We start from the raw sequence: 9,325 nt of genomic DNA on the forward strand, positions 1-9,325 counted from the left end.
GGAACCTGGAAGGCGCTGGCTGCAAGAGCCGCAGCAACCTTTGTGCACTTGGCTGGCTGAGAATACAATTTGAATTTTCTTCGGGATACCGTGTACGTTCCTGCAAGACACCAGACTGAGACGGGAGCGGAAAATTACATTTACTTTAAAATCATGTTAAGCTATTCAACGTGAAAGGTATGGAGGGCTAAGAAAAGGGACAGTGGATGGTGGTGTTTAACTGATTTAAGGGGGGCGAATAGAGTAATTTAATGTTTAGGATGGGTGGTTTTCGAGGGATCGCTGTGTGTGGTTCAGGAGAGGCACATGGGCATCTTGGTGTGGGTCTGCAAGGGGCATCTTGCTGTGTGGAGGGAGGATGGGGCATTATTGTATTGGACTGGAGGGAGGGGTGGTGCATCTTGGTGGGGTCTGAATGGTTGAATAGGGGCACATTGGTGTGCGTCCGGAGGGATGGGGCACATTGTTGTGGGTCGGGAGGGATAGGGACACAGTGGCAGTGCTTTAAGTGGGGTAAGAAATTGAGGGGGGGTCCTCGTTTGGGGGCGTGGCCTAAAAGAGCACAAATCATTGTAAGGTGCCGGAAAAAAATATAAATATATGTGAGCATTTATATGTTTGTATGCCTACTACTATGGTTTGTGTACTTTTCAAGCCATCTTTTATAAACGTAACAATGTTACATATTTCTATGTTTATAAAAGGTGGCTTGACGTGCACAAACCATAATAAGTTACGCACACTTATGTGCTTACCTTACTATGGTTTGTGTATTTTTCAAGCCACTTTTTTATAAACATACACATTTGTAACATATTTCTATGTTTATAAAAGATATCTTGACATGTAAACAATTCAAGGCATCTTTTATAAAGCGTTGATGACGGACAAAACCCAAAGTGGCTTTGTCCGTTCACAAAGCTTTATAAAAGATGCCTTGAATTGTGTACGTTTCAAGCTGTCTTTTATAAACCTAGAAATATTTCTCCGTTTTATAAAAGATGGCTTGAAACGTACACAGTTCAAGGCATCTTTTCATAAAGCTTTGCCAACTGAGATAGATGCCTCGGGCTCTGTGATCTATGCTTGGAGCACATAGATCAGAGTCCGAGGCGTCTTTCACCCTCTGCGAACCTGCCGGCTCCGTGTTCTAATCTGCATATTAGATCATGGAGCCCGTGGGTTGGCGAGGGTCAGTGACCTGGGGAGGGCAAACAAAGGGACAGTAACCTCCTCCGATGACCCTGATGAGGGGTCATCAGAGGAAGTTACTGACGGCAGTGTGGCCAACGTCGCTGTGGCTGGCTGGCACTTCTGTCAGCTTGCCCAACATAATGACGGGCGTATCTCCCGTCGCGGCCGCATAATACGTCCCGCCAATGTTGTGTGGGACCAGGGGCCCCGGCTCAGCCCCACTTTCTGGAGACTGGCGGGACATGGCCCCGGTAGGCCCTGGCCCACTTAAAGCACTGCACAGTGGTGTGGGTCTGGAGGGAGGGTTGGGGCACAGTGGTGTGGGTCTGGAGGGAGGGTTGCGGCACACTGGCGTGGGTCTGGGGGGAGGGATGGGGCACAGTGGGTCTGGAGGGTGGCATGGGTCATCTAGGTGTGGCTCTGGTGATCGGGGATGAGGCACATTGGTGTGGGTTTGATGGGATGAATGGGGGACATGGATCTGTGTCTGGGAGTGGTATGGGGGCACATTGTGGATCTGGGGGGAGCGATGGGGGCATCTTGCTGTGTGGATGGTGGGGTTTGCAATGGATGGGGGCACATTAGTGTTGGTCTGAAACGGGTATGGGGTATCTGTTGGTCTGGCGGGTGATATGGGTCATCTGAGGGTGGAATGGGGCATATTGGTGTGTGTGGAGGGGATGAAGGCACATTGGTGTGGGTTTGATATGGGGGACATTGGTCTGGGGGAGGGATGGTTCATAAAGCTGTTGGTCTGGATGGGGCATCTTGCTTTGTGAATGGTGGGATCTTGATGAGGTCTGAATGGATGGGGCACATTGGTGTCTGTCTGAAACAGGTATGTTAAATGTTAAAGGTATTTGTACTGCGCACCGTCACCAACAGAATTGGTCCCCAGGCGCTCTGGCGGGTCTGTGAGCGATAAGGGGGGGGGTTAGTAGGGTGAAGAGGGAGTAGGATAGTGAGAGCAGGATAGTGAGAGCAGTGGTGGTCTGTTGGCAGCTTCAACTCGGTATACACCAGGTGCATAGCTTTAGTGCAGGTATTGGATCGGTGTCAGTCCGCGTGTGCTGTTGTTCCGGGTTATGTGTTGTTGCAGTGTTGTGAAGTGCGTGCGGCTTGTGGTGCGAGATATGGTTGTGTGAGTTTTTGAGTGAGATAAGTATGCAGAGTTTGAGGTTATATTGGTTAGTGGGTTACCTGACCTTTAGCATGCTAACATTCACATTATTGTCCAAGTGTGGCACTTGCTGGCCTTCAGAATCCTATCTGGATGTGGCGCAGGCCAATGTCCAGAATTCTATCTAGGTGTGGGCATGCCAACACTCACAGCCCCATCTAGATGCGGCACAGGCTGGTGTCCACAGTTCTGAGTGTGGCACATGCTAACATTCAAGTTTCATCTGGGCGCGGGCATGCTATCCTTCAGTCAAAATCCTATCTAGATGCGACGCAGGCTAATGTTCACAATTCTATCCAAGTGTGGACATGCTAGCATTCTCATTTCTATCCAGACGCGACGCTGGCTAGAGTTCACAATTCTATTTGAGTGTGGACATGCTAATATTCACAATTCCATCCAGGTGTGGACATGCTAATATTCACAATTCCATCCAGGTGTGGACATGCTAACATTCACAATTCCATATAGATGCGACGCATTTGAATCTGGAACATGTTTGGAAGGAGAAATGGGACATTTGAGTGTGAATTGGGACATTTAGGGCTGGGGTATCTGCTTGTGAGTGGGAATGAAGGATGATTAACAGCGGAGCAGCCAGAGGGAGAGCCGGGATGCCCGACCTCGGTTGCATCCCAGAAACGCACACCCACAGCCCGGGATGCGCGGCCAACTAGGCGTCGGGGAGCAGTGGTTCCCTTCCACCGGAGGGGGTCCGCGACCCAGCAGATGGACATGGATTGCTGGCAGGGTTGGGTTAACCTGCTGGGGATGTCCCCAACCACACACCGGAAAGGGAGCCCTGCGTGGCCCGCTCTTCTCACGAGCCGGCCGCTGTGCTGGCATTGGTGGGCGCACCCCGGTCAGCAGAGAAGCCGCGAGTGGGGGCAGCCGGGAGCCGAGGGAAACCTGACTGCTCTTGAGGAGTGCCTCCCCAGGCAGACAGGGGACCAGCACGCCAGACGCAAGCCCTGAGCCATGGTGCAGCAGGCATACTCGACGGGCAGGCGTTGAGGTTCCAGCCGCCCACATCTGTGGGCCAGTGATGGCCAGGTCTGCTGGCACAGTAGGTGACCTTCCTTCTTGCCCATGTATCTGGCGCTCGGCCCTGTGTGGCCGGGCTGAAGACTCTAGCAGTCCCACCCGACCCCCCTGCCCATGCTGTCACTGGCCCGCCTCGCCGTCCGCCCCCCCCACCACCCCAAAAGAGGAGCAGAGGGGGGTCACGGAAGGATGAGTGGATTTGGCTGGTGGTGGAGCGGCCTGCCTACATCCCCCTGGGAAGCACCATTCTACTGCAGGCGGCGGGCAGAGCGCCTGGATTATTATTATTTTTTAAAACCACAATGGTCTCGACCGAGATAGGCGGTGCTGGGCTGTCTCGCCACAGGCAGCGCTACCTCTCCTGCAACGGCAGGGTCAGGCTGACATCTGTAACAAAAAAAAATTGCCTGTGGCTTACTCAGCTCGCACGTCGATGACGTACGCAGCTAGCTGCGAGAATTGGTGTGAATTGCAGGACACACTGATCGACACTTTGAACGCACCATGCGGCCCTGGGTTCCTCCCGGGGCTGCGCCTGTCTGACGGTTGCTTGTACATCAATCGCCCCAAGGTTCCCTCCCAGGTGTGTGGCTGGGGCTGGCTGACCCCGTTCCCTTCGTCCCCCCAAGGTCAGACCCCGATCAGCACTGTCGCAGGGCTTCACGACCATGTAGGCTTCAGCCGCAGATCAGAGCAACGCACCCTCGACTGCGCCAGAGACACAGGGCTGGGGCAACCCCCACCCGTATGGGCCCGATGCCAGCTGCCCCGAGATTTGTGCACCCTGCCTCAGATAAGACGTGACGGCCCGCAGAATTTAAGCATATTACTAAGCAGAAAAAAAGAAACTAACCGGGATTCCCTCAGTAACGGCCAGTGAAGAGGGACGTGCCCATCGGCCGAATCCCCGTTCAGCAGCAGGCATGGGAAATGTGGCGTACAGGAGACTGACTCCCCGGCATCACTGGGGGGGCGCTCAAGTCCTTCTGATTGGGTCTCACCCCGCGGACGGTGTGAGGTCGGTAGCAGCCTCTGGCACGCCGGGATCAGGTCTTCTTGGAGTCGGGTTGCTTGGGAATGCAGCCCAAAGCGTGTGGTAAACTCCATCTAAGGCTAAATACGGGTGCGAGACCGATGGCTAACCAGTACCGTAAGGGAAAGTTGAAAAGAACTTTGAAGAGAGAATTCAAGAGGGCGTGAAACCATCGAGAGGTAAACTGGTAGGGCCCCACAGGGTGCATTTTCTCTGTGGCGGTGCACTGCAACCGGCTGGTAAGGCCCCAGAGGGCAGGTGGCTCTGGCAGAGTGTGTTACAGCCCCCTGACAGCAGTTTTGATGTGTCCACGGGGCTGAGGGAGGTTGACTGCTGCTGTGCCCTTTTCCGGCAACAGTCCTGGCCCCTTTGGGAGGTCGATAGGACGGCAACGGGAGACCGGGCTCCCGATGCAACTGGTGGACTGCCCTCTGTGCGTCCCAAGAGTGCTGCTGGGCCGGGAGTACCACAAAGGGCGCCAGGGGTCTGAGGTGATGTTGGTCACCACCCAACCTGTCTTGAGACACAGGGCATGGAGTCTAACACGCACGGGAGTCAGAGGGCTGAATGAAACCCTGTGGTGCGATGCAGGTGAGGGCCGGCGCGCGACGATTGTGGTGGGATCCTGTCACGGTGGGCGCACCACCGACCAATGTTCCCTCTAAACTGTGCGCTTGCCCAGCTTCCTTCTGGGTGCCGCTCAGAAGACTTTTAGCAGCGCACATAGACAATTCTCACCTATTCAAAAAGATTTAATAAGGCACAAGCCACAGCAATTACCTGAAATTTTCTTTCTCTTAAAATAAGCAACTAGTCTTGATATTCTGCTAATTTGCACTACACTACTATGGCACCTAAAATCTCTAACAGCAAAATACAACACAGCAAGAGGTTAAAAACTAATATGAAAAACTGGCTCCATGAACAGAAGAATCTAAACAAGATATGCCTGCACAGATTAACCTAGAATGTTCCCTTCCCACCCATGACACTTTTACCGTATGACTCTAACTTCTGCCCCAGAGTACATTAAGATACTACCTGACAACCTTTACTCTTCCTCTCTTGGCTCTGAGAAAGGTTAGCAGACATGTACTTAAATCCACTTGTTTTATGTTTGTTGTAACATGAATAACGTTCACGCGCCAACATTTCTGTTACTCATTGTGCCTTCCCAAAAGCGTCACCCACTATATAATCGAACTACCAGCTCAAATATCGGATACTGACTGTAAGTAAGCAGACTACTTAGATCTGTAACCAAATCCCATACTTCTTTGTACTTTGTTCTTTGTACATATGTCACGCAAGTGCTTTGAAGCGGCCCCCTTGGGAGTTAACGCATTATGAAACTCAAATCTTAATTAGCTCTCAAAAGATTTTGAAAAGACAAATGTGATGCTCAGAATCACCTACTTTAGCATTACTAACATTACCCTTTAAGTAGAGCATTGCAACGTCATTTACTTAGCCTGCAAGGGATAATGGGTATGGACTAGGCCTGGGATTACTCGTCCATGTATCAGAGCACCGGATATTCCGACGGGAGAATGCCTTTCACACAATCTGCATTGTTTCTAAGTGTTCAGAGTTCCTTTAGGCATAGGCCTTCACACATTATATGGTAACTCACTTCTATACAAAAACAGTTTCACTGAGCACCTGTGTAATCCTACACAATGATATAAGGGAGGGGTATGTTGCAAACAATCGTGTATGCACGGCAAAATAATTGTGTACATGCAGAGTCATTACATTGTTAAAATAGACATCATATGTTGAGGCGTTTAAATATGCCTTGCTTGCAAAGTATTGTGGGTCTGCAAATATCACAGTGAGTGTTTATTGCTACAATCCCTCACTTTTTACAGTGCTCTATCAACTAGTATTGGAGGCAAGCACCGTAGCCGGGGAAGGGTATGGGTGGAAGCATCACTCCTTGTGAGTGATGAACAAAGCAGCAAATTTCAAAGTTCAAGTCAGACGTTTCGGCAGCACACTGAAGGAAATGTGTTGCATGTTTGCTAAAGGATAAGAAATTCTAGTACCCATCTAGGCAACAGCACCTTCTTTTTCTTTCTATGCTCAACTGCTGAGGGCTTTTCAATATAACCATGTGTTCTGTGTGTGCAGTCTATAGCCTCTCCCTGCATCTTATTTAACTAATCACAAAGAATTAGAGGATAGGGATCCATAGTTACAGAAGAAGGCACTCAGTTGTATCTCTGATGAATTGATGCAATTAAATTAAAAGGCATAGATGTGTGATTTTCTTCAACAGGGCTCTATAATAAACCTCAGCAAGGCTCTTGTTTAATTACATCTAGGCTGTGGTGCGGAAGGGTAAAACTATACATTTTATTATGTGCCCTTCATTTCACTCCCTATATCAGCTCTAATCAGATTGTGCTCACTACTTGGAATCAAATGATTTTTCAGGGAGTAAAAAAGTAATTAGCTTTGCTAATAGGGATACTTTCTGCTTATTAAAAGATGTTCTTTCGCCCATAAAATTCCTTTTGAGATCGGACATTAATATATTATGCCACTGCTCTACTGGTCACTAATTCGAAAAAATATCAGTGGAGCTTTGTGGGTTGAAGCAATGATATGTTAATTGGTTCTCGTTTTTGTTAGGCACATTTTCCTTTTTTAGGGAGTAAAAATGCATGGTGTATATATTGCTTAGCTCTAAGGCTGGTGTTACTACACACAGGAGTAAGTAATGTGGATAGTAAGCAGAGGCACAGGAATTTTGGATCATCCTATTCTAACGTGCAGTTATTCTGATGCAATTATCATCCTTGCACAAATTATTAGAAGCATGTTCTCCTGGCCTTTGAATGACTTCATTAAAATGGCACTTGAACTCCTTTCAGCATGTTATTGACGCATTGCTTTTAGTTGCCATTAATCCATCGACACATGTATTCTGTCTGTGTTTATTGACAGCCACATCCGTTATGACATGAGATATTTGTGTTTTGTAATACAATTGAGTGATTTTCCAGTGGCATAAAACATACAGGGCCTCATTACGACTTGGGGCGGTATCCCGCTGTAAATCCACCAGAATACCACCCAAACTAATTGTTGTTACCGCCACTTGGTCCAGAGGATTTTCTGCCGGATTACAACTGGTGGTGGCGGTGTAATTCCTCATTCATGTTGAGTCCATTGGACTCCATGTGGCTTTTTTGGCCGAATGATCGCAGCGAAAATTCTGACGATTTTGGCATTGAATTGGAGGTTTTACCTCCAGGATTTTCCTGGAGGCAAATCCTACACTTCAGGCCCGAAATCATAATTTGGCGTAGTGGTAAAGTTGGGGTTAATGGAGTTACTGCCAACTTTACCACTTACTGCCAAACTCGTAATGAGGCCGTCATTTGTCTCTGTGCAGAAGTACATTTGAAAGGTACTGGCAGATATTGAAGTCTTCGACTGGTTGATGATTTTTTTGTATAATCACATATGACATTTTATTTTAGCCTCTGTGTTTGGAAAAAGTGTTGTAAGATTTTAAAAGAATTGCAGTGGCTGGGAAGAGGAAATTCCTTTCCAAACTCTCTTCTGTGACGGTAGCTCACAAAGTGGCTTACCTCATTAGTCATTTGCGCACATGGAAAATATTGTGCGCACAAGAGCCAATAGGTTCCGCACATAGAGAAAAATTATTAGAGGGAACATTGCCACCGACCCGTCTCGCCCGCTCTGTCAGGGAGATTGAGCATGTGTGATAGGACCCAAAAGATGGTGAACTACGCTTGGTGGAGGTCCATAGCGGTCCTAATGTGTAAATCGGTCGTCCGACCTGGCGCACGGAAACCACAGTTTATCTGGTAAAGCGAATGATTAGAGGTCTTGGGGCCAAAATGATCTGAACATATTCTCAAACTTTAAATGGGTAAGCAGCCTGGCTCGCTGGTGTGGAGCCGGGCATTGAATGCAAGTGCCCAGTGGGCAACTTATAGTAAGCAGGACTGGCACTGCAGGATGAACTGAATGCCAGGTTAAGGCGCCCGATGCCGACGCTCATCAGACCCCAGAAAAGGTGTTGGTGGATATAGACAGCAGGACGGTGGCATCCACTAAGGAGTGTATAACAACTTGCCTGCCGAATCAACTACCCCTGAAAACGGATGGCGCTGGAGCGTCAGGCCCATACTCCGCCAGCGCGGATAGCCACGTGGGCTAAGCCGTGACGAGTAGGAGGGCTGCTGCGGTGCGCCCAGAAGCCTGGGGCGAGGGCCCAGGTGGAGCCGCCACAGGTGCAGATCTTGGTGGTAGTGGCAAATATTCAAACGAGAACTTTGAAGGCCGAAGTGGAGAAGGGTTCCATGTGAACAGCAGTTGGACATGGGTCAGTCGGTTCTAAGAGATGGACGAGCGCTGTTCGGGAAAGGGACGGGTGATGGCCTCCGTTGCCCTCAGCCGAATGGGAGTCGGTGTGGTGTAGCCGAGCACCCTTGCGGTGTCCAGTGCAGTTACACAAATGAACCTGGAGAAGGCAGCGGGAGCCCTTGGGAGAGTTCTCTTTTCTTTGTGAAGAGCGGTGCACCCTGGAATAGGTTTGCCCTGAGAGAGGCGAAAAGCGCTGGGGTTCCGGCAGTGTCCGGTGAGCTCTCGCTAGTCCTTTAAAAATTCAGGGGAGATGGTGTAAATCTCGCGCCGGGCTGTACCCATATCCACAGTAGGTCTCCAAAAAGGTGAACGGCCTCTGGCATGTTGGAACAATGTAGGTTAGGGAAGTCGGGGCTGGGCGGGCACCGACTCTGGCCGTGAGCTGAGCCCTTCCTGTGGATCGCCCCAGCTGCGTTGGTCGCCTCTCTCCATTCCCCTCCCGGGGTTCGGGGCTGATGGTCTGCCTCGGA

The 9,325-nt window shown here is 49.8% G+C and overlaps 1 pseudogene; it reads left to right on the top strand.

Moving 5' to 3' along the window:
- Window positions 1-3,816: 3,816 nt before the first annotated feature.
- LOC138522205 (5.8S ribosomal RNA) lies at window positions 3,817-3,967 on the top strand (annotated as a pseudogene).
- The last annotated feature ends 5,358 nt before the right edge of the window (window positions 3,968-9,325 follow it).

Source organism: Ambystoma mexicanum, chromosome 13 (assembly GCF_040938575.1).
Source record: "Ambystoma mexicanum isolate Mex_15411 chromosome 13, UKY_AmexF1_1, whole genome shotgun sequence".
Lineage (NCBI taxonomy): Eukaryota > Metazoa > Chordata > Amphibia > Caudata > Ambystomatidae > Ambystoma > Ambystoma mexicanum.